At 50.7% G+C, this 24,596-nt stretch overlaps 1 protein-coding gene across 4 annotated transcripts in view; it reads left to right on the top strand.

Moving 5' to 3' along the window:
* The first annotated feature begins 9,356 nt into the window (after positions 1-9,356).
* NOS1 (nitric oxide synthase 1) overlaps positions 9,357-24,596 on the top strand; it is a 164,798-nt gene continuing 149,558 nt past the window's right edge. For 3 of the 4 annotated variants that reach the window (XM_090062055.1, XM_090062059.1, XM_090062060.1), the window contains exon 1: positions 9,357-9,557. The gene's annotated coding sequence lies outside the window, so the exon portion shown is untranslated. Of the gene's footprint in view, positions 9,558-10,277; positions 10,453-24,596 lie in introns of all 4 variants that reach the window. The other variant, XM_090062056.1, reaches the window with a different exon arrangement.

Below are 24,596 nucleotides of genomic sequence, written 5' to 3'. Positions count from 1 at the left end.
AGGATGTGCTCACACTGCTTTCAGTTTAGGAGGGAATCCTTGGAGAGCAGAGCTGTGTGTTTGAGGGTTTGGTAAGTTTACTAGACATGGCCAGGGGTTTTAATTCTTGCCTTGTATATTGTGTACATAGTCCCATTGACTACAGTGAGTCAAGATACGTTCTTTTGCTGTCGCAGCCCCTTTGACTTCTGCAGGCAGCAGGGTAACTGAGAGCACAGTGTCTCAGCAAAGAGTTCTCTTGGGTCTGTAGGGTAGGTCCTCCATCTTCCTTGGCCTTGAGTTAATCACCTTGCTGCCTCAGTTTCTTCATCTGTCAAGAAAAAGGGGCAGAAGTTTTCTTGTCTCAGAAGTGAGCTGAAATTGCTGAGGTTGTAAAAGTCTCTGAAGCAGAAAAGTGGCTTGGGGATAAAAGACTCACTTCTGGGATCTGAGACACAGCCACATCCAACTCTGGGCTAGGATTGACTCAGTTGGTTCTGTTAGTACTACTCTTCCTTTATATTTCCAGAGCTGCTGCCCTAGCAGGGGCCGTGATTACCACAGTGCTCAACAATGGTGATGTTGTTTTGCTAGTGTAATGTCTGCTTCCTTGCCAGATTCTCCTCTGCTATCTCGAGTATTTGAAATGAGTTCTCAGTGCTCAAGGAAATTCTGTGTTCAGGTCAGTGACTTAATCCCTGTTGGTATGAGTTACACTGGTACCACACTGTCTGCTCTGACCTGTATGCACGTGAAGCCAAACTGACCTTTAGGGTAACCCCAGAAATGAATGCAGCCTATTATTTTTTGCCCTGGAATCTAACAAATACTCTGCAAATACTGATCCTAGAGACGCATGAAATACTCAGGGGTTAGTTTGGATGCATCATACTCCAGCTTCTATTTAATGGTCCTGAATTCTTTCACTTGGGATTTTTAGGATCTGGTTGGGCTGGGGCAGGGTCTGAGCCAGAAATGCTCCTGTTTGCACTTTCTTCTATAATTCTTACATTTGATGATCTCAAAATACCACACAAAAGTGTTCCCTTCCCCCACTGGTGGTTGGGGCCATGGTCACACACAGTGAGTCAGTATTTCAGCTGGGCTTAGGACTCAGGTGACCTGTCTCTCAGGCTAGGGACAAACATGACACACAAACTGGTTTAAGTAATTGGAAACTGGTTTAAACCTGTAAGTGCACATAAACCAGTTTCAAAATGGCTGAAACCGGTTTGAGATAAACCTGGTTGAATGTAGGATGTAGTATCAGACTTAACTGATTTGGCTCAGACTGGTTTATGCAACGTCTGTCCCAGACCCCTTGCTGGTTTAAGATAAACCAGACACCCTCAGCATCCCAGCATGTTCTCTGGGCTGGGCAAAGCGCTCTGCTCCAGCCCAGCCAGGCCAGCCCCTCCCCTCTGCTCCCCAGCCCGAGCAGGGACAGGGGTCTACCCAGAGAGGGGGTTAATTCCCCACTTCTTGTGCCACCAACAGGGACCTGAGCAGGGTCTACCAGGTGCTCTCCCCCTGCTTCTGCAGCACCAAGCACCATGGCCCCGAGGCAGAGGGGGGCGGGGGGGGAGTTAGTTTCCCCTGTGCCCCCAGTGGCAGCCAGATCTGCCTGGTGTTGCCGCAGCACTCGCTCCCCGCTCGTCCCCTCACCAGAGGCCAAAGGGGGGAATAACTCCCGTCCCTGCTCCCTCCCCCCGAGGAGCCCTGCTTGGCCGTACCCCTGCAGTGTCACCAGCCGCACAGCACGGCCCCCCACCGGGAAGGGGCTTGCTCTCAGGGAAGTCGTGATGGGCTGTTGCCTGTCGCCTTGCTCGCTGCTTGCTGCTCCAGCTGCCAAGCGGGAGTGGGGCCCAGCCCCAGCCCCAGCCCTCAGTCTGTGCTGGAGCAAGTCCCTTTCCGGCAAGAGGGGGCTTATTGTGCCACTGGCCCCAAGCACTTGCAGACCTGGGGGGGTTAACTTGCAGCCCCTGGGCTCCCAGCTGCTGGCAGCTTCTGCCCTTTATTTCCCCCCAGCTTCACCTGCTGCCAGGCTGGACAGACTCCACTGTGGTGCGAACAGCGCCTCTCTGCTCGGGCCAAGGCCCCTCCCAGCAGGAGGAGGCTTATTCAGCCGCTGGCCCCGGCACTGCAGCGGGGTCTGCCCGGCCCGGCTCTCGCTGCTCCCTGCTCGGGCCAGTGGCAGAATAAGCCTCATCCTGCTGGGAGGGGGCTGGCCCTGAGCAGAGAGCAGTGGTGGCCAGGCTGGGTAGACCCCACTGTGGTGCCAGGGGCTAGCAGCTGAATAAGCCCCCTCTCTGTGTTGGAGTAAACCCCCTCCCGGCAGGAAGGGGCTTATTCAGCCACTGGGCCAAAACACAGGTCAGGTGGCAGCTACAGCCAGGCGGGCAGACACCGCTACAGTGCAAGCGGCCTCTCTGTGCTTGGGACAAGCAGTGAGTGAAGTGACGGGCAGTAGTCCGTCATGGCTTCCCAGAGCGAGACCCCTCCCCAACAGGGGGCCGCGCTGTGGGGCCAGCAGAGCTGCTGTGAAGCGCAGTGGCGCGGCCAAGGAGGGCCTGGGGAGGGGGGTGAGGAGCAGGGTCGGGGGCTATTCCTCCTCCCTCCAGCGAGGGGATGGGAAAGGAGCAAGTACTAAGGTGACATCAGGCAGACTCAGCTGCCAGTGGGGGAGAGGGGAAACTAACTCTCCTCCCTGCCCACCTCTGCCTCTGGGGCCATGGTGCCCAGAGCTGCTGCAGCAGCGAGGGGAGAGCACTGAGCAGACCTTTGGTCCCTGCCAGTGGCACAGGGAGGGGGGAATTAAACTCCTGTCTAGCCGGTTCAGCCTGGGTTGGCCACGCACTCCCAAGACAGCTTCCCTGCAGTGGAGGGCATGCTCCAGCACCGACCTGAGCAACTGCAGGCATGTGCCTCATTGCCTCAGTCCAGAGTAAATGTTTGTCCTGTTACAAACCGGTTCCGCCTAGGCAGGTTCGACTAACCTGCAAAGGTTGAATCAATTCAGGCTCTGGCTTTTTGAATGTCTGTCCCTAGCCCCAATCCTGTTGTCTAGCTACTAGGCCATCCCAATCCATCCCACATAGCCTATAAGTAAAGCTGAATGAAGCCTTTGAACCGAGAAGAATAATCTTATGTAGAGGCAGTGTATCTTATATTGGCAGGCTGTTGACTTCTAGCCAGAAGAAGCTCCCTTGATGGTCCCTCCCCAGTATTTCTTGAAAGTGAATTTCCTTTTTGTTGTAGAGTCAAAAGCACTGTGATTTGTGATTAAATATATGAGAGTCTAGACCTGAGCTGTAGGGTTTTTGGAATCCACTAGTGGATCTGAATTTTGAAGTTGGATTTTTCTCTCTAATTAGGTGAGCCAACTTTCCTGGATCTTTCTGGATTTTAACCCCTGAAAGCACATGACTGTTTGGAGACCTGAGGGTTAGCTGAGATGAGCACAGCGTAAATGCCATGGTAGATTAGTTTAAATGGAACCAGCTGTGACAATTGGGCATGAGGTCAGATTCCAGACATGTGCAAGTACAGAGCCAGGTTTTGGTTCAGGTCTACAGCTGGTTTAAACAAGCTCTTTAATGCAGAAGGGAACCTGAGTGACAAGTTGTGCCCTTGAGCTCTGGTACTATGTCTGTCACTCCCCAGCAGGGAGCTCGCTAGAGCGGATTCTAATTACTAACTTTATTTTCAAAAGCAGTGTATGCAAGTCTATACACAGGGACTAAACAGAATGGTTCTCCCTATGTGAGATTTCCCTTGTGCTATGCTAACTGAACATGGCATTGCTAATTACACTGGTATAAATAAAGCCACAGAGGTGACCCGAACAGAGACTGGGGTGTTTTCCAGGGGTATCATGCACAGTTTCAGGCATCTTCTATTAAACAAACTTCCATTGCTCAGCAGATTCTGTTTCTCTCACATCTATTTTTATATTGTGCTTGTATAACCATTTTCCACTCACGCCTGTGACTTCAGCAGTCAGAGCCAGACCTTTTACCATTCATTTTGGGGAGGACTGTCTGATCACAACAATTTAATATCTTAAATTGCAGGCCCACAGGAAGTTGAACTTTACTACAGTTGAACCAGGCGTTATTACAGAGCCACAGGGAAGCATCATGTACCCCACGGGTTCCAATAAAATACATTCCAGAGCTTGGCACTAATAACGAAATAGAACTAAGCCCCAAATTCCTCTTAGTTCCTTCAGACTTGTATTGTAATAGACAGAGGAGTGATATTTTGTATTAAGGTTGTCACCTTTTGTACTAAAGTCTTCAGAAAACATACACATAACAATAAGTCTGAAATGCAACCTCCTCTGAGATGTGCTGAATACCCACTACTCCCGTTGAGGCCTGTCCACAGAAGCAGGCCCCAGGGACCCCATCCTGCGAGATGTCAGGCACCTCCATGCATGGTGCTGATTTCTTGGTATTTGGCAGGGTTGGGCTCACAAATCAGACACATTCCTTGCACTACAGTAGTTGCAGTCTCACTGGGAGATGAGGCTCAGGTGAGTAACTAGAACAATGAGGAGCCAGATGTTTTCAAGAGACAAGGTTCAGAAAACATGAGCAGTGGGAGACAGCTGGCAGGACTGGGCTTGCTTAGTCTTAGAGAAAACTGAAGGGGTCATGATAAGTGTGGAAAAGGTTGTTAGAAAGAAGATGAATTCAATTTTATTCATGTCCACAGAAAAGATATTGTTCAATTCACAGCAAGGGAGATTTAGGGTTAGACATTAGGAAAAACTTCCTCCGAATGTGGGTAGGAAGGCTCTGGGCCCAGTTACCTGACGATGCAGTGGACCATCCACCTCCCCTCCATTGGAGGAGTTTAAGAACAGGTTAAACAAACATCTGCCAGAGATAGGCCAAGTACATCTGATTTTAACTCAGAGCAGGGGGGTGGACTGCATGCTCTCCTGAGATACCTTCCAGCCATGTGATGTTGCACACGGCCTCATTCATCAGTCCAGGACCACATCATAGAGCGGAGAGAAGGAGCAAGCCTAATACCTCCCCTCTTAGCCCCTGATTCTGAGATGCTTGGGGCTACTTATATCCCACCAAGGGTAACTCAGATTATTCATCTGTGTTTATCATTTATTCTCTCTTCCTTCCCTTCTGTGCCTGCTTCCCCCAGTTTCTCCCCTCATAGACATATGATCCTTTCTATGCCTGCTGGTCAGCAGTATTTTGCAGGGTTGACTCAATTGGGATCAGTTCTTGACTTCTTGACTGGAGGCCTTCTGGGCCTGTCACATGACAGGTCCTGTTGCTAGTTGCCTTGTCCTCTCTGTTCTCAAGAGATGTTGGAGCACATCGGCTGAATCACGTTCTCATCTTCCCCTGACCTCCTGTCTCCCCTCAAATCTCCAGCAGTAGCATGACTGCTGCCGACAAGCAGCCAGTTGGCAAAGCTGGGCACTTGACCTGAATCAATGATTGTCTGAAAGGCAGAGAAGAAAGACCTAAACTTGGAGACGTTCTTTGCTACTTTCCGACCAACTTCAGTCTGAAGCCAGGCACAGTGCCCTCTTTAAATGACCTCACACAATGAAACATTGCATGAGGGGTCAGATGAAGAGTTTTCAAAAGAGAGCATCTTCTGTAACTTCTGTCTGCACTGCCTCCCAGCCTGTTGCTGTTTTCAGAATGGGAGGGAGGAAAGGCAGTGAAGTTTTTTTCAGCCCCCACTGGAGAACGGGGCAAATGTATTGGAGCCCTGCCACAACCCTCCAGCACTGGCTCCTTCTAGTAAACCCGAGAAGGAGCTCTCTCTGCTCCCTTTCCTCCCTCCTGTTCTGAAATGGGGACAGCCTGGGAGAGAGGAGGGGTCATTGCTAGGGGAAACTGGCTACAGGTCGCAGCCAGTAGCTAGATTGCCCTCCCGTCTGAAATGAATGAACTTCTGTCTGGTCCAGGGGATTGGGGGATCATTGTAACTCACACCACTTCCAACAAAGTGCTCTGAATTACAGCAGGAAGCTACACTTGTGTCTGCACCCTAAGTTCTGGAGTGCACACTGGCTACTTCTATGATTATATCATTTTCAGAGGATAAGCTTCCTAGAGTGGCACCATTCACTAGACTATATACCAACAGGTACCGTGGGGTATTTCCAAATAGCTAGACAGCCTGGGTCCCATCCATTGTTATACACATTAAAACAGTGCAATGAAACAGGCATGCTTATATTGGATATGAGATGGGCATCTCAGATATTATTCTGATGGATATGAATGCAACAAAACCTTAAAGCAGATCAACTGACCAGATGACAGCCACTGTATGTGGACTGGAGCTGTATTAAGCCATAATGAATCATGTACTTTGGATTTTGCCATTTTTCTGGCTTACCAGCTGGATCTTGTTCATATTCACTGTTTGAAATCTACTTTTTCAGTTATTTCCATTAAAAAATCCTGACATTTGAGCCATTCTGACTGGACAAGTCTTGTGGCATTTCTCTTGTCATTGCTTGGCTTAACGGCTTTCTAGGATGAAGTTTCATGATTAGGGATCCAACATATTTGCAGAAAAAGTATCATTTTCATAAATATTCTAACCAGGAAAATCCTTTGCTAGACTAATCCTGGGAAATGAGCAACTGAAGGGAGAAGCACTCTGCCAGCAAAAGAAACTTGTTTAAAAATTCCAGTGAATAGTTACACTAACAATGTTTGCAGTGTTCACCAAGCTGTAAGGAGCACTAATGAGTCCTGACTCTCTTTTCTGTTAGCACAGTTCGGAGCTGCTCTGCCATACGGAGGAGCTGGAGCCCCAGTAGATACGGCCTCCCTATCTGGAAGATGTGACTGGGTAGGAGGGGACAGGACTAAGGCATCCCTTTGCTTTAGCTATTCCAAGCTGATGGCATTACTCAATGGGGGATGGGCAGGCTAGCTTAAGTTAGAGAATAGGTGTCTCCCTGAGCAGTGTGAACAGAGTATAGGTCACAAGGGTGGGCAAAATACAGCTTGTGGGCTGGATCTGGCCTCCCAACAGACTTCCCCTGTCCCATGGGTGGGCAACCATGAACTCATTGGATCTGAACCACGGGCGGCCAGCAGCTCGGACTCCAGCTGCCGCGTGGTGCCAGGCAGGCAGGTGGGGCTGTTTCTGCTGTGCTGATCAGGCGGTCAGGACTGCTTCTGTCTAGCAGAATCAGGTTTTGATGTGGAAGCATCAGCTGTGGACCCAGGCAGGAGCTTCTGCTGTGCGAGGTGGGTGGTAGTGTCAGCTGTGGACACCACTGGCAGGGGCCATGCCGGGGCTCTGGAACCTGCTGGCTGACGTTGCCACCCACCCGCCACGGGGGAAGCCCTCATCTGGGTCCACAGCTGAGCATTGGAGCTCCTGGTGAACTACAGCTCTGGCCGGATTCTGGAGGGAGGGAGACTGAGACCGAGACCGGACCAGATGAGAGAGATGCATGTGGCCCTTGACAGGTCACCAAAATTAATCAACTGGCTCTCCAGCCAAAATAATTGCCCTCCTCTGATTTAGGAGGTCACAATCACATATCCTGTCCAAGACTGCTAAATGGGGAAGGAATTCTGGTTAAGTCCTGGCTATGAAGAAAATGGTGTTGTGTGGAAATCCCAATATGGAACGACTGAGGTTGATTCCTGAACGAGCCTGAGGCTGAAAAGGTGGCCTAAAGAAAGCTGGTTTCAAAGCGGTGCTGGGGGCCTTCAAAATTTGGCCTGTGGGACTTTTGTTCGTATTGATCAAAGCATCAACACAACAAGCAACTCCTCCCCTCTGAGGCTGCAGCTTGTAATGAGAGAAGAGCAGCCAAAGACAGAAGGGTGAAATTCAGATACTAGCAATCATCCCTTTCTCATCAGCAATAGAGATATAAAATTAGGTAAAATAGCTCCAGGTTACTGTGTTGACAGCCCCGGTGTTGGATTGTAACAGCATTCCTGTTGCTCCAACTTATCTCGTATTTACAGACAAAGGAAAAGTGACCTATCCTTCCTTCTGCCCAGTCCCTTCCTAGTGCATCTGTAATTGATAATGTTGGGAAATAATCATAATGTTATTTACAAGGCACACCTGCAAAGGTGGGTGGGGGTGCTGAACAGCAGTCCTTAAACAATTCCTCTTAATTCCCAGCCTCAACAAAATGACAGACAGACGGATAAACACAAACACAACAATAAAGCAGTGGTGTGAATTTAAAAAACACCCCTGAACAAGAGAAATGGATTGGTGCTTTTGTTTTGGCTTGTTTCTTTCCTTTCCCCAAAAATGGAGAGAGAGGAACAAAACCAGGTTTCAAGGAGTGAGTTTCAAAAGCATCCCTGACCTCTACTGCAGGCAGAGCTCAGGCACCCGCCCCTTTGAGACATGGGAATACCAGCCCTCCACGCTGGGTGGTACATGACTCAGTGTTCACGCCCAGCAAAACGAAGCCTTGGGGGGCGAATAGCATGCGGACCACTATGTTCTAAAATCAATCACTTTGGAAACTTTGGCTCCTCTCAGCCCTGGAGTTAGGAAAAAAGCAGAGAGGGCAGAGGTCGGTTCTAGCTGCCTTTGTGTGCTTAGTATACTTTGTGTACTTGTGCTTAGTAGCCTTTAGGCTACTATAACTTATGTACTATTACTACAGCCATTTTTAGGACATGAAGCATCAGTCCACATCCTTGCCCTTGGCTTTTTATTTGCTCCTCCCTTCAGCTCATAATCAAAGAAGGACTGAGGGTATGCGTACTACACTGCTATGTGCACAAGGAAGTGCAGATATGCTTAAACTAGCTATATATGAGCTAGCGTGGGTATGACAATCAGTGTAACCATGCCAGTACAGAGCTCAGTGTAAGGGAACTGCCCAAGCATTTACCCATGGCTTTGGGAAGGTCTTACAGCCCACAACAAGCTCTGTGTTGCCAGAGCCATGCTGTATTGGTACCCAAGCCAGCTAGTGTAGGTTTATCGTGGGTATGTCTATCCTAGGCATACCCTGAGTGTAAGTGAGGGCTAAGTGTATAGTGCTAAGTATCAAATTGCTTTCAATTTGTCTTTGAAATGAAAATCTCTCTGGAATGGCAAGACTGGGATCAGGACCAGCAGTCTATGGGGGGCAGGGAAGGAACAGGCATGTTTCTATAAAATGTGTGTGAATCTACTATAGAAACCCTGCAAATTTAATGTCATGGTGGAAAGGTCACAGCAAAGAGGGAGAAACCTAGAGCCCTTCCTTAACCTAGTGGGGCTTCTGGGACTGCATAATAAAAGTGTATCCAAAAAAAGAACCAGTGGGGGTGGGAGGCACACCCCTCCTTGGGTTGCCTCGGCAGCTGGCGGTACAGCAATCCTTGCTGGTAGGGTGATCGCCTGGGTTGCTGTTCCCAGGTGGTGTCAATTAATCCTAATTCATTCAGAGTAACACAAACAGTGAGGCTGGTAAAGGCTCATGCTGATTAATTACCACTTAGTGACTCCAGATGGGAAAGGCATGGCTAGAGGTGGGGTTTGACTGTGAGTGAATGCAAGAGGAGATGGCTGGACCCGAGCACTGCTTCAGAAGGGGAAGCCAAGTGAGTATAATCTCTGCAAATATTTTACAATCAAATTACCTGGAGTGGTGCAGGGTTTCCTGGTTTGAAGAGGATTAGGTGATGGTGGGATTAAATGTTCCCCGGGATCATTTGATTCCATCCCCAGAAAGGAGTCTCCTGCTTTGGCTTTGTTTCTGTTGTGGCAGTGACTTGGTCCCTTGATGTGTATGTAGGGTGCAGGTTTGGTGAAGTCATAATGCCCCCTACCCCTTGCAGGCAGGCAGAAGGAAAAATCCAGGGTGTGCTATATACATGGTCTTACTTGACTATCCCTCTGCTATCTGTTTTAGGAGTGATGTTTGTCCTGAAGGCATGTAGCTAGTTTTGCTTCTTGGGGAGAGAAAGCTGAGTTAAAAGGGGCAGGATAGAAAAGTTGGGGAAAGAGTGGCAACATTTTTCAAGTCCCAAGTGACTTCCTTCCCTTAGAGATTTGGGCTCTGCAAGTGTCTGTGATGTTTGCCTACTTGTTTGTTCTCTCTGAGCAGGCAGGAGACTGCTGCCTGTCTCACGTCCAAATATAGCCCCTCAGCCTGTGCCAAGGGTCTCTTGCACCCAAGCAACTTGTTTGCCAGAGGATACAACTACTGCTGTTGTCTGTGCTATAGATGTGGGGTGAGGGGAATTGTTTTCCAAAGTGAATTTCTTTCCTCCCAGCTTTGCTTCTGAAGGTCAGATTGTTTCTATTGACTTGTATTGCAGTAGTGCCTGTAGAGCCCCAGTCCTGGCCTGGGACCCTGCTGTACTAGGTAGGTATGGTGTGGAGAAGCTAAGCTGGGCCCACTGACTTGTGTACTTCTGCTGAGCGTCAGCCTCTTCCATCAATAGCTCTTGGTGTGGAAAGATGTCGATCCCATAGCTACAGTGATCTTTGCGCGTAAGTGAAACTGGGCGGCCAATGCTGGCCCAAGCTATTGTTTGTGTCCCCCCGCCCCCGCTATTTTAAGACATTTGAGCATTGGACTTGGTGACTGGAAGGGGTGACTTTGGACTCTTGGTGAACAAACCTTGCCACGTTCTGTCTGAGCCTCAAAACTGGATGGAGTTTGAGTGTTCATTTTCCTATTGTCTCAACCTCTGCTCTTGTTTTTTTCCTGTTTCGGGAGGGAAATCTGCCACCCCTTTCTGTATACAGTTGTATGTCATGTAAGAGAGAAATCTGTCCCATTCCAATTATTAGGGCAGAGATCTCTTTTTTCTGTGCTCGTACAGTGCCTTGCCCAGTACAGCCCTGAGCCACAATGGGGGCTCTTAGATGCAATACAAATAAACTAATCCCAGTGGAGCAGTCTGGAGGCTGGTTCGGAAACTCTGAAGCCTGAATGATTGCATTCCCTCCTTGTCTCTAGCAAGGGTGGGCAAAATTTCCCAGCAGCCCCTGCCTGTATGGCTGGAGCTGGCTTCCATGGAGATGCCAGCAGCAGCCCCGCTGTGATAGTGTGGGACTGGGGTTTCTATGGAGATGGCCCCAGCAGCACTAGCAGGGTGCGTAGCAGGGAAATGAGCTGCTCCAGGGCTGGGCTGGGATCTTGCGGCGGTGACAGCGCAGTGCAGAGCCATGATTTGTAACATGCATGCTCTGGACAGGGGCGTGCAGGCAACGAGTCACTGCTCTGCCCTGGCTCACGCTGTCACTGCTGCGAGATCCCAGCCTGGCCCTGGAGCAGTTCCCTACCCTGCCCCATTCCCTGCCAGCGCTGCTGGGGCCAGTCTCCATGGAAACCCTGGCCCTACGCTGCACATGGGCAGCGGCTGCTGGGAAATGGAGTATACTGCTGGCCGGATCCAGTCTGTGGCCCTGGTCTATAGGGATTTAACCCCCCCGGTCCTATAGGAATGTAGGAAAACAGGCCAGGGCTATTGGGTCCAGTCCTCTGCATTTCCAGTCAGTCACTAAGTGGCAGAATCCCCCAAATCACCTCTTCATACCCCTGCCCACAGCCAGAAGAAATAGCATCTGAAACACCAACATTACCCTACAACCTATGGATAAAAGCAATGGAGCTGAGGACACTGCCAATGCAGCAACAGGGAAACAGCTAGTTAATATATGCTCGGAAGATCCAAAGTCCCTTTTCCATTTCTGTTGAGCTGCCTGGCTTTGTCATGAAAGGGATAAGCAGAGTCCCCTGAAAAGTAGACTGGAACAAGTGTATGCCACGTAGACTGTGCTCCTCCCATCCATCTTCCTCAGTAGGATGACATTTGAGTGTAAGTCAAACATGGATCTGTAAGGCTGAAGAGGTAAATGAAGTTTCTGTCCATTAGGATAAACAGTCAAAAATATGCAAAAACCTCTGCCTTTTGCTGTGGTGTCCTGTTTAATTTTGAAACTATCCAGACTTAATTCCCCCCCTCTTCCCCCCCCCGCCTTTGCTTTTGTTCTGCAGCCTGTATTTGAGTCAGCGCCAACAGCCCCTTCTGTGCCATGGGAAGACAAGCTTGGAGCATTCCCTGGTTGTGAACTGAGAGAGAGCCAAAGTCAGTTCAGGGAGTAAACCCCCTGCAGCCTCCACGTGTGCCCAGGGCCAGGTGTTCTGTAGGTTCTGGGCCAGGCTTTTCTCCAATGTGAGAGTTGTTCCTTAATGCCTATGAAATTGCATGTTGGCTATTTATTATGCCAGGGTGACTTGTCATGATGTAATGATATGAAGCAACAGGATGCCACTATAGCTTATATATTATGGTATGCCTGTGAAACCATCATGCCTGTCATGCTGTGGTGGGGTAGCCCTGGGTCCTATACCTCAAGCTGGCTGCAGGATAGGACCCAGAGAGTCCTAACAGATGGATCTGTGTTGTCTTGGTGAGAAGTGGGCAGTGGTGTCCTGCAGGGGGGTCGGTGCTTGGTCCTGTACTTTTTCACCATCTTCATCAATGATTGGATGAAGGGGTGAAGAGCTGACTGGCTGAGTTCACAGATGACACCGGTTATGGGGAAGCGTGGTCATGCTTGAAGATAGGCTGCAGATACAGGTGGAGCTAGACAGGCTTGCAAGTTGGGTGAGTCAGAACCTGATGAAGTTCAACACTGAAAAATGTAAAGTGCTCCACCTTGGGATGAGCAATCCTCTGCACACCTACAGGCTTGGCAATGCCAACCTGACTAGCACTACAGATGAAAGAGACCTGGGGGGAATAACAGACCGCAGCATGAATAAGAGCTGACAGTGTGACTCTGTTGCCAGCTGGGCAAATATTACTCTGGCATCCAGCAATCAATGCATCTCCAGCAAGACCAAGGAGGTGGTTCTTCCACTCTACTTGGCAGTGGTGAGACTGCAGCTAGAGTACTGCGTCCAATTCTGGGAGCCACACTTTAACAAGGACGTGGTACAACTTGCGAGAGTCCAGATATATGGCCAGCCATATGATTAGAGGCTTGCATGGCAAGCCATACAAGGTGTCACGGAGTCACAGAGGGGCTCCGTGATTGTGAGGGTGATTGGCAGGGCTGCCAATCACCCAGGCAGCCCAGGTGCCTGGTTGCCAGGGGCAACCGGGTGGTCACATGACCGGAAGGGGGCAGGGCCAGGCCTTTATAACCAGCTCAGGCCAGAGCCTGACACAGTTCCCTTCTGGCTGCCGCAGGAGCAGGAGCTCTGCGGCTGGGCTGAGCGGCCTGGGTTAGTGGCTGCTACTTCATCGCGCTAACCGGCTGCAATGATGCAGGGAACAGCATCGCCCTGACTGGAGGTAGGATTGCGGGCCCTGGTGGGGCTTGGAGTTATTAGGCGGGTGGAGCCTTTGCTTATGTTATAGCCAGATGGCTTGAGTATTAAGTTACAGTTTATCCGGAGGACCGGGGAGGCTGTAGGGGAGCGAGGAGGCCTCAAGGGGAGCTCCCCAACAGCTTGGGGGTTCCCAGTGCCCAGTTGAGGCACAGTGCCAGGGGCACTAGTGTCGGTGCGGCTGGGCATTATATTGCGCCAGGGAGGTGCAGTGTGCGGGGTTATAGACCCCAGCCCATAAGGGCGGTGTTTAGCCCCGGAGCGGGGCAGGGACAGGGCGCCGGGGGCGCGGAAGTCAGCCCCGAGAGGGCAAGGCCCCGGAGCGGGGCAGAGACAGGGCGCCGGGGGCGCGTGGCGTGTCGGCCCCGGAGGTGGGGAAGCCCAAAGGGGCAACGCGCAGGGAGCGCGGTAGCGGCCCCTGAGGGGCAAGGCCCCAGAGAGGGGCCGAATAGCCAGGCCTAGCTAGCCACCCGAGGGCGCCGAGGCTAGGGCGGCGATAGCGCCGGCCCGAGGGCGCCGAGGCTAGGGTGGCGAGAGAGAGCCGGCCCGAGGGCGCCGAGGCTAGGGCGATGAGAGGGTGCCAGACTTAAGACAGAGCCGGCGATTAGCCAGGTGCCGGCTGGGACCCGGCCCAGGGGGCGCCGGTAGTGAGCGGCGCTGGCAAGCCGACCCAGGAGGCGCCAGCAAGTAGCTGGGCGCCAGCGTGACAGGCCCAGGGCGCGGGGAACGGGCGAGAGATTGGGGCCCGACCCAAGGAGGCGCCAGGTGGGCGAAGAGCCCCGGTGCCCGAGAGCGAGAACAAGGGCACCCGAGGGGCGAGGGACCATACAAGCGTCCCCCGGAACAGCTGCGAGGCTTGGGGCGTGCTGAGGGGGAGGCTTGGAGGCACGCGTTGCCCTTAAGGCAGGAAGCGCATAGATACCCCGTCTGGAATAGGGACGAACAACTAGACCGTCCATTAGGGAAACTGGCAGCCTCCACATTATATATTTTACCATCAAAGTCGTGGCGGGCGAGGTTCTGAGGGTGCTACGTCACCCTAACGTGACGGTAGGCGGCGCTAGGGAGCTCACGGCCGCCCCTAGTCGCCACTCCCTCACACAAGGAAAGGCTGAGGGACCTGGGATTCTTCAGCCTGAAAAAGAGGAGGCTGAGAGGGGACTTGGTAGCAGTTTACCACTACATCAAGGGCTTGGTGAACAACTTCCACCAGGGCACCCTTGGGGAGAACAGGAGTAATGGCCACAAACTCCTGGAAGACCGTTTTCAGGCTCAACATTAGGAAAAATGTCTTCACAGTCCAGGTGTCCAATCTGTGAAATAAGCTCCCTCCAGAGGTGGTGCAATCACCTACCCTGGAAATCTTCAAGAGGAGACTGGGTAGTCATCTTGCTGGGGCCACCTGACCCCAGTTGTCTTTCCTGCCGGCGCAGTGGGGCTGGACCTGATCTTCCAAGATCCCTCCTAACCATACAATGTTAATCTGTTTCTACTGCCTGACTGTGGCTTTAACAGTTTGAACTATCAAGGAATTAAAAGGGTAAGAAAACATGGCTACAAAATTTGCAACATGCTTGCTCACACCAGCAAAAGTCTGTATTTATGAATTAGGATTTCTGTTGCATTGTTTTTCCCAAGGATCTCAATGAACTTCATGCATAAGTCTGAAAACATTCCTGTGAGGGAGGTGATAGCATGCTTGTTTTCCAGAAAAGGAAACTGAGGCATTAAGCTGTGAAATGACTTGTGAAAGGTCATATAAGAAGAAAGTGACTTTGCATTTGCTCCTAAGGTTTCATCATTCCCAGTCTTCTGTCAGTAGATCCCTCTGTTTGAATGTCCATCTGCATGCCTAGAAAGCCACTTACATAAAAGAGCACAGTTAATTGCATACTGATGGGTTCACTGAAATTTGAGGGGGGGGAAGGAGGCTGTTTGTCGAAGAAGTGTCCAAATCTATCCCTTTAAGTTGCCTCAGTTGTGTGTGAGCATAGATGGTGGACTGAGTGTGTATAGATTCAGGATTGTAGTGGTGCCATCTAAAAGGACATGGTCAGTTAGCAGGGTGTAGTGTTTCAATTACTGATCTCCATTTTCAGGCACACAGATATGAGGTATAGGAATGGCTTTGCGTCATCCTACAGTTAAGTGCTCGTTCCCTGGGTTGGGGGTAAGGAGGAGTGTACACATTTCACTGAAATCTCCCTGGTTCCCTGTTTTTAGTGTACTGGGGCTTTTAAAATATTGCTTGCTGAGGGTTTTTTGTTTGGTTTTTTGCTTTTAAGGTTCTCCAGCTCCCCCTTGGAACTGCAAATAAGGGAAGTTCTAGTTTTATCCATCGACATATAAACACTTCTGTTTGGGTGAGATTGTTAGCTTGATCAGAACTGGGTGTGAATATGAAGTCAGGGACCGTGCTGCTTTTGTTCCACAGAGCTGATTGGGTGGCTGACTTGCAGATGTAACTACTCTGGAGCAGAGGTGCTCAACCTCCAGTTGGTGGAGCCATGCAATCTGGCCCATGGGGCTCCCACATGGGTTGGAAAACTTCATGGCACGGAGCAGTGGAAGCTCCATGTGGCCAATTCCAGCCTCCCCCAGGCCTTTGCAGTGAAGGGTGATCAGGGCCAGGCCCCATCCCTGCATGTACATATTGGACCGGGGTGCTCCCCCCCAGCCCTGTGCATCTGGTCCATGACCATGCTACTTCCCCCACCCTGTCCAGAGTGGGGCTGCTCTGCCCTCCCCCCAACCCCACCTGAAGCAGATGGATCAAGGTCAGGCTGCTCAGTTTCCACTGCCACTCCTCCCCTCGCAGCCAGATTAGGTCTATTGGTTGGATCCAGCCCACAGAGGGCCCTGGCACAACCCATCCAGCCTGAAGGGTTAAAAGGTTGGGCACCACTGCTGTAGAGTATAGACAGCTTGGACCAGGTGCCTTGTCCCTCAAACAAGGGAAAATACTGCTTAGTGAATCCTGGGATGCAAGTTCTGTATCTTAAGTTTTGGGTGTGTTTTCATAGTTTCTAGGGTCGGAAGGGACCTGAGCAGATCATCAAGTCCGACCCCCCTGCCAGTACTGGGGTCAAATGACCCTACCAAGGTGTACATCTAGCCTCCTCTTAAAGACTCCCAGAGTAGGAGCCAGCACCACTTCTCTTTTCATTTGAACCTATGGCTGTACTTTGAGCCAATAACAAAAAGCCAGATCTTGATCTTCCTGTGAGCAAGACCTGACTCTGAGCTGTCCCATTAACTCAGCTATTTTAGGTTTAATGTGCTATTAAGCAAGAATTAAAGATGTCAGAATCTGACTGACAGCGTACACAGTTGCTGTTTGAATGTACGCTGCTGGCTAAGCACTCGGCACTCCTCTGACGTTCCACATCTCTGTCTCTAATGAAGTTCAGTACCAAGAGAGATCTGTTCTTCAGCAGAGCTCCTCTGTGTTGCCTCCTGAGGCTCATTTCAGTCTTGGCCCCCCTTGCTGGGATCCCATCTGTTCCAGCTCTGCTGGAGGCATTGCCTTGAGGAGCATGGCATGGGCTTGGACAGGCTCTGCCATTTCTGTACGCTGCGTATTTGGCTGCGTTGCCATCCTCAGGGGCTGATGTGATTGAAGGAATGCAAAGCAGAGAGGGGATGGAGATCCTGGTTGTAGGCCAGCGTGATTTCTAAGAGGTGTTCACTGAGGTGTGAAAGCATTTCCCTGTAGTCCCTCCCCCTAGCCCTAAAGGAAAATAACTTCTATTTTTGCTTGGAAACCATTCAGGGCTGTTCAATCCCACACTCGGGCAGTGTCACATTGACTTCATAAGGAGTCTGAATTGAGTCCAGGGCAGCTGGACGTGGCCCAGAAAGTGCATCCCTTTAGTTTTCCTGTGAGAATAGATCGTTCTTTTGCTCTTTTTCTCCCACAGCCTGTGACAATGACTCTGGCAAGATAAGAGTGTGCAGATTGTTCAGGAAAGCTTCAGGGGTCTCCTTTGGTTAAGCCTTGCCTGCACCTGTTGAGCATGGATGACTGAATAGGTCACAGTTTAGACTTGGACGGGGGCAGTGTTTTCCCAAACGGAAAGTCACACCTGCTATTACATTCACTTCCAGAAAAAGAAACGCAATGAAAGAAAGGTCAGATGCATGAGAAGCCCTTTCAGCCTCCAGTTAAAACTGCTTGGAGCTGAGCCAGGCCAGCAGCAACGAACAAGGCATTTGAGCTTTTGCTGTGCTTGAAATGCTCCCTTCTTTACATCGGCCTTCCTAGGTCTGATGCTCCCAGACCACCTACCCCCAGGTTGATGAGGAGGCAGGATCTGCATGGGTCTTCCCACCTGGTGAGGGAAGACCTTAGCAGTTGCTACTGCTGTACCCAGGTCTCTCATGGCATTGAAGAACTGGCCTGATACTCTTTGTTACCAAGCTATGTTTATGTGGTAGGTCTACTACCCTGGCAGCTGCGCCCTCAAGCATGCAGCACTCTTCTACATGAGTTGCCTCCTAAACTAGAAGCAGTATAGCCATGTCTATAGGACCTGACTCAGAAATGGTAATTAGACTGCCTATGAGACCCCATGGATATGACTACACTTCTACTTTAGGAGACAGCCTGCCTGGAGCAGCACCACGTAGTAAGCTGGGCATAGTAAGGCAGCCTCTGTGTAGAGACAGAGCCTTAGTTGCTCCCAGACTGACAGCTGTGGTAGCACCTGATTGATTGATTTTTATTAAACTCTAGCTTGGTGAGTGACACTCCTACTCAGCCTTGAATCTAAATCTGCGGTACCTGGTACTCATGCCACACCATGGAGCTGGCATAGTTTGCGCGTGAAAGAACACAGGGTGCTAGGGCTTTGTGCTACTTCAGGCTTGGAGGTGAGGAGCCGGTGGAAGAAAACTACATCAGAAAAATCAAAATAAGAGGCTGAGTGGTTCCCTGTTGTAACCTGACTGCTTATTCCTGGACTCTCGTGTGACTCATGCAGCGCCTGCCACACGGGAAGAAAGAGAAACCACGGAGCTGCTCCATTCCCTCGGCAGGAATGCCTGGGTGCTTGGACACGGCTTTCTGAGAAGCCTACACAGCCTGTGTGAGGAAACTGGCACTGAAGGAAAGCAAACAGTGCTGAGGCCTTGCAGTACTTCCCCTTTTAAAAATCTAGGCAGAAGTGATTGCTGACACTTCGAGGCGCTGGGATTCCTGCTGTTTCACGTAGGGACACTGGCAGGGGGCTGTCAGCTGCCAGAGGTATTGTGATTTGATAGGCCTTCTTGCATGTGTTATGTGGGTGGGGGAGCAGGAGTTGCTCTCGCTAGGCCCCCCCCACCCCCCCATACCAGTTGTTCTCAACCTTTTTTGTACCAGGACCTATTTGTAAACATCAGTGCCCAGTCCTGACCCACAGCTCCCCACCCCCAGCCCCGCTGATGGCCCTCAATCCTAGCCTGCTGCCCCCAGGCGGTAAGGGCATGGGGCAGGGAGAGATCGGGGGTAGTCCATGCGACCCCGCTCCCCCCCCCCCGACTTGTGCGGGTATGGGGCTGCAGCTGGCTGGACCAGCACAGGCAGGAGCTGCCTCCATGACCTAGTGGATGGCTCCCAGCATGGGACAGTAGACTGGGGCAGCAAGACTAGTTGCTGCCGCCAGGGCCCCTGCTCCAGCTTTTGCCTGCAGCATGAGTAATAACAAATGTGAGGGGATGAGACCTATTCTGCCCTCCTTCCACTGCCAGCCACTTGCAGGTTGGTCTGTGAATACCCTGCTCCATCCTCCCATGCTGGGCCCCACCTGCTGAGCCATGGAGGTGGCTCCTACCTGTGCTGGTCCAGCCAGGCTGCAGCCCCATGCCTGCACAAATCTGGGGGGGCACAGAGGTGACTGGTGGCCCCACCGAGATTGCAATCCAAAGAAACCAGATGCAGCGTAGGGAAAATAGTTTCATAGTTTCTAGGGTCGGAAGGGACCTGAGCAGATCACCTAGTCTGACACCCCCCCCCGCCATGGCAGGAAAGAGTACTTGGGTCAAACGACCCCAGCAAGGTGTTCGTCTAACCTCCCCTTAAAAACCCCCAGGGTAGGAGCCAGGACCACCTTGTTGCTGGCACAAGGTGCCCGAGGGAGGCAACAATTGGGTTCATTGCCTGGTGTGTGTCGCGCCAATAAACACACTGGGGGGAGAAGTAGACGGAGTTTATTTGAGCTCAAGTAAAAGGCGCAGGGAGACTGTATGGTCTCAAATCCCATGCCCCTAGCCCTGCAATAGTGTATATTTATATCCTGGTCATTTTCTGCCCCCCCCCCTCCCCTTTTCCCTCCTCCCTTCTCTCTCTGAGCGGTGCCTTTGCATTCCACAGATAACAGTTTTTAGGGAGTTTCAGCTTGCTTGCTACTCATCCTGTTTTCCAGTATTACAGGAGGTTACAAAAGTTCAAAGAAAGGGTTACAAAGGTTCGGGGGGGGAGGGGGCCCTGGCTCTCCTGGGCCTAGAGCAGAGGGGCTTCATTGACACTTATGGTCTTCCACCCCTCTGAGTTACCTAGGGTTATGCCCAGTGACACCAACAACTCCCCCCTTTGAGAATACTCAATGAAGTTTTGGCTGAGTTTTCTCATATTCTGAAGATAAAAGGTGATTAAGTGTTTGGGAACTGGGATCTTCAATGCAGGGGTATAGTGAAGCGCTTGGGGAGGGGGATACACAGACTTTGCGTAGGAGGGCATTACAGCACGCAAATAAGAGGAGGGTAATTAAACACAACACCAGTGACCAGGAGGTGAAGGATGCCTGTTCATAGGCCTCCGAAGTTGGGCAACCAGCTCCAGAGAGAATCGAAAACAGTGGGTTCATGTTCCTGACTTTTCCACTGCTCAAAAGCCAGCTATCAGGTAGCCATTTGTAGGCTGAAGTACCACAAATCCAAAAAGTTTCCCCATTTCCCACCATTCCATTAAGCCCCTCTTGCATTCGACTGGATAGATGGGCAAAAGTAACCTTCAATGCTTCGTAGGTGTTTGTAACGAGGTCTGCTGGGTCCCCTCCCCACCCTGCATGTAAGGAGAAATGTAGTAAAAGGTAACAGGAAAAGAAAGGCTACAGTAAAAAAGAAAAACGTTACAGTAGTTTTGAAACTTAAACTAGAATTCATACTGTTAATTCTAAACTTTTCCCCTTTTAAACAGCAACTTTAGTCCAAGGTCGTCGGTGGGCTGGACGGTCCACTGTTCCATGGGTGGAGTAGGCACCGGGTTCAGACGAGAGTGGTGAATCCAGTTCTTGTGTCCGTTGACCTTTGCCACTGTGTGGGAAACTAGTAGGACAGTGTGAGGTCCTTTCCTCTTCTCTTGGAGGGGCTCATCCTTCCAGGTGCGAACAAGCACAGAATCCCCTGGCTGTAACAAGTGGACTGGAGCATCCAGTGGAAGAGACTGCAAGTCTTTAGTGTACCTATGGAGAGAAGAAAGAACAGCAGACAGAGCGCATATACCGTGACAAAATATTACATCCTATTTCCCACTCCCCTGCTAGAACCGGCGTCCCGTCCATAGGCCATGCCCTTCCAAACATAATCTCAAAGGGGCTAAGCCCTAATCTTCCCTTGGGAGGGCACGGATGCGAAGCAGAGCAAGGGGCAAAGCATCGGGCCATCGCAGAGAGGCCTCCTGGCAGATCTTTGATAGATGACGCTTGAGGGTCTGATTTGTACATTCTACTACACCACTAGCCTGTGGTCGCCATGGAGTATGGAGTTTCCAGGGGATCTGTAAGGCATCTGAGATGTTTTAGATGATTTTTGAAGTGAAATGTGTTCCATTGTCAGATTCCATCCACTGGGGAAGTCCGAAGCGGGGAATAATCTCCGGGATGAATTTTAGAGCTACAGTTTTGGCTGTACAATTGTGACACGGAAAGGCTTCAGGCCATCCGCTGAATTGATCTACTATAACGAGGAGATACTTGAATCCTTGAGTTCGGGGGAACTCAGTAAAATCTATTTGGCAAACCAGTCCTGGGCCTGGGGTAGGTTCCAAAGTGGCTGACGGTACTGAGAGACCGGGTCAAAGGTTATTCTTTTGACAAATCGAACAGCTGGCCTGTATCTGGGAGGCCAGAGGTCGAAGTCCAGAGGTTAGAAAATATTTGTTCATTAACTGAGTGAGAGCTTCTCTTCCGGTGTGAGTAGTTTGATGTAGCCGTTGCAGCACCGGCTGGGTCAGGCTCTTTGGTAGGAGGATCTTCCTGTCAGTGGAGCAGAGCCATCCCTCCTTTTCTTGGAGACCAAGCTTATCGGCTAGTTCTTTTTCTTCATACGAGTACTGGGGATCCGGGAGCTCCCCCACTGATGGAATGAGGGCATGCATGTGGGTGTCAGCAGGTCTCGGCGTCCTCAGGGTGGCAGCATTTTTAGCTTCTCTGTCCGCCCGGGCGTTACCCCTGGCTACGTCTTGATCCTCTTTCTGATGCGCCTTACAGTCCATTACTGCCACTGCTGAGGGAAGTTGAACAGCTTCCAGGAGTCAGCGAATCTGGGGTCCATACTTCACTGGGGAGCCTTGGGCTGTCAGCAGTCCCCTTTGTTTCCATAGGCCAGCATGGGCATGCAGTACTCCAAAAGCATACCTAGAGTCGGTATAGATGTTGACCCGTTTCCCTTTTGACAGTTCTAGCGCCCGGGTCAGGACCACCAGGTCAGCAAGTTCAGCAGATGTTCCGGCGGGCAAACCCTTGGCCTCAACAAGATCATAGAGAGTCACAACTGCATAACCTGCCCTCCTTTGCTTTTCTACAACAATGCTACTGCCATCAGTGTATCACTTGCAATCGGCATTCAAAAGTGGCTGATCCTATAGGTCTGAAGGGCTGGAGTACTGTGCATCTATGATGTCTAAACAATCATGCTCTTGTTCTCCCGTTTCGGGTAAGAGAGTAGCCGGGTTGAGGGAGGGGCAGGTTTGCAGAGTCACTTCAGGGTTCTCCAACAGCTTAGCTTGGTACCGAGCCACCCGAGCCTGGGTGAGCCAGAGACCCCACTTCGCGTCTAGCAGAGCCTGGACCATATGAGGGGTATACACCTGCACGACTCCTCCCAGCGTTAACTTTTCAGCTTCCTCAAGTACTAGGGCAGTTGCTGCAACTGCTCGTAAACACGCTGGCCATCCCTTGGCAACTGGATCAAGCTGTTTGGAGAAATAAGCAACGGGACGTTTCCACGCCCCCAACAATTGAGTAAGCACTCCCAGAGCCATCCCTTTTCGTTCATGCACATACAATTGGAAAGGTTTAGAAAGGTCTGGTAAACCTAGGGCGGGGGCTTCCATTAGTTTCCTTTTTAGTATTTTAAATGCCTTGTTGGCCTCTGGAGTCCAATAAAAGGGGTCATGGTCTGCCCCTTTTACACAGTCATATAGTGGTTTTGCCCATAGTCCAAATTCAAGGATCCATATTCTGCAAAAACCTGCCATGCCGAGAAGCGCTCTGAGCCGCTTACGGTTGCTTGGGGTGGGAACCTGACATATAGCCTCCTTTCGCTCGCTTGAAAGCTGGTGTTCCCCCTGTCTTATGTGAAATCCCAGGTATCGTACTTTGGGGGGAGCAATTTGAGCTTTATTTCGAGCCACCTGATATCCTCGAAGTCCAATAAAGTTCAGGAGGCTTACAGTGGCATTAAGGCAAGAGATTAAATCTACAGCAGCAATTAATAAATCATCCACATATTGTAACAAGAGGACTTCACGCTCATTATTGCACTCCTCCAAGTCTTTAGCTAAGGACTGGCTGAAAAGGGTGGGAGAGTTCTTAAATCCCTGGGCTAATACTGTCCAACAAAGTTGTTTCTTAACTCTTTTTCTGTCCTCCCATTCAAAAGAGAATATCTCCCGAGAGGGGGTGTCAACTGGAATTGTAAAGAAAGCGTCTTTCAAATCAAGAGCTGAGAAATGAGTATATTGCCCCCCTATGGAGGCTAGCAAGGTATATGGGTTTGGACGAGGGGATGAGTAGTTCTAACCCGTTCGTTAACCGCCCTTAGGTCCTGCACCAGTCGATATGTGCCATCAGGCTTTAGTAAAGGCAAGATAGGAGTGTTCCAGGCTGACTGATACTCTTGCAGTATGCCGTACTTTAGGAAACGGTCTATAGTCTCCTGCAGTCCCTATCTGGCTTCCTTTTTGATTGGGTAGTGCTTGATTCGTACCAGACCTTTTTCCCGGCAGTAGTTGGATATTAATGGGGGTTCGATGTGTAGCCTTTTAGGGGACCCCCCTTGCCCACACCAAAGGGTATACCTGGTCTTCCCACCGGTTCCACTCCGGGGGGGGGCGTTCATAGCCAAGGGTTCAATCGCGAGGGTCATTATCCATGCATTTTCAGGGGGCAATGTGAGGGTTATTTCATCCTGGGTAAAATGCAGTGATGCACCTAATCGACAAAGCAGGTCTCGCCCTAGCAGGGGTGTTGGGCAATCTGGAAGGTAGACCAATTTGTGAGAGAGAGCCCGGTCTCCCAGAGCACATTCTGCAGGAGCATACACTGGGCACTGAGTCTTTTTTTTTTCCCGTGGCATTCACCACGGTGAGAGAGTCCGCTACGGGAAGTTGAAGAGGTTGATTTACAGCAGTCCATGCTGCCCTGGAGTCTACCAAAAAATCAATTTCTGAATTCCCCACCCACATTTTTACTCGGGGTTCCTGGGGTGGGGTGGTCCGTTTCCCCTGACACCCCTACTCCTGTCCTTCTGCTGCCATTACAGGAGTACAGTCTCTCCCTTTCTCTGGGCATTCATTCTTCCAGTGTCCCTCTTGCCGGCATAAGGCACACTGGTTCCATCCCAGGCGTCTTTCTTGTGGGCCAGGGCGCCCGCGCCCACGACCCCTTATACCTCTGCCTCTCCCACCTTCTCGTGGCCTTTCTCTGACTCCAGCCTGTACTGCTGCTACTAGCATTCTAACTTGTCTCTTGTCCTTTTCTTGCTTTCTGAGGGTATACGCCCTGTTTGCAGTCTCCAGGATTTGTGCTACAGACATACCCATTAAGTCTTCCTTTTTTTTGTAATTTCTGCTTTATATCAGGGGCTGTGCGGCTGGTAAAAATACCCTTTATAATTGCCTCCGTCACCTGGTCATCAGGGTCTGCATTGGTATTTTTCCGAATGGCATCCCGGATGCGCTGTAGGAACGCAATTGGACTTTCCTTCAGCTCCTGTACTATTTCGTACGGCTTTGCCCAATTATTATGTGGGACAGCCGAGTGCCTGAGCCCATGCATAAGCAGCTCTTTGTAAGAGGTAAGACGGGTAT

This window comes from Crocodylus siamensis, chromosome 9 (assembly GCF_052110815.1).
Source record: "Crocodylus siamensis isolate JL-2025a chromosome 9, ASM5211081v1, whole genome shotgun sequence".
Classification (NCBI taxonomy): Eukaryota; Metazoa; Chordata; order Crocodylia; family Crocodylidae; genus Crocodylus; species Crocodylus siamensis.
Note: the sequence above shows the minus strand (reverse complement) of the source record. Positions and strands in the feature narration are given on the sequence as shown.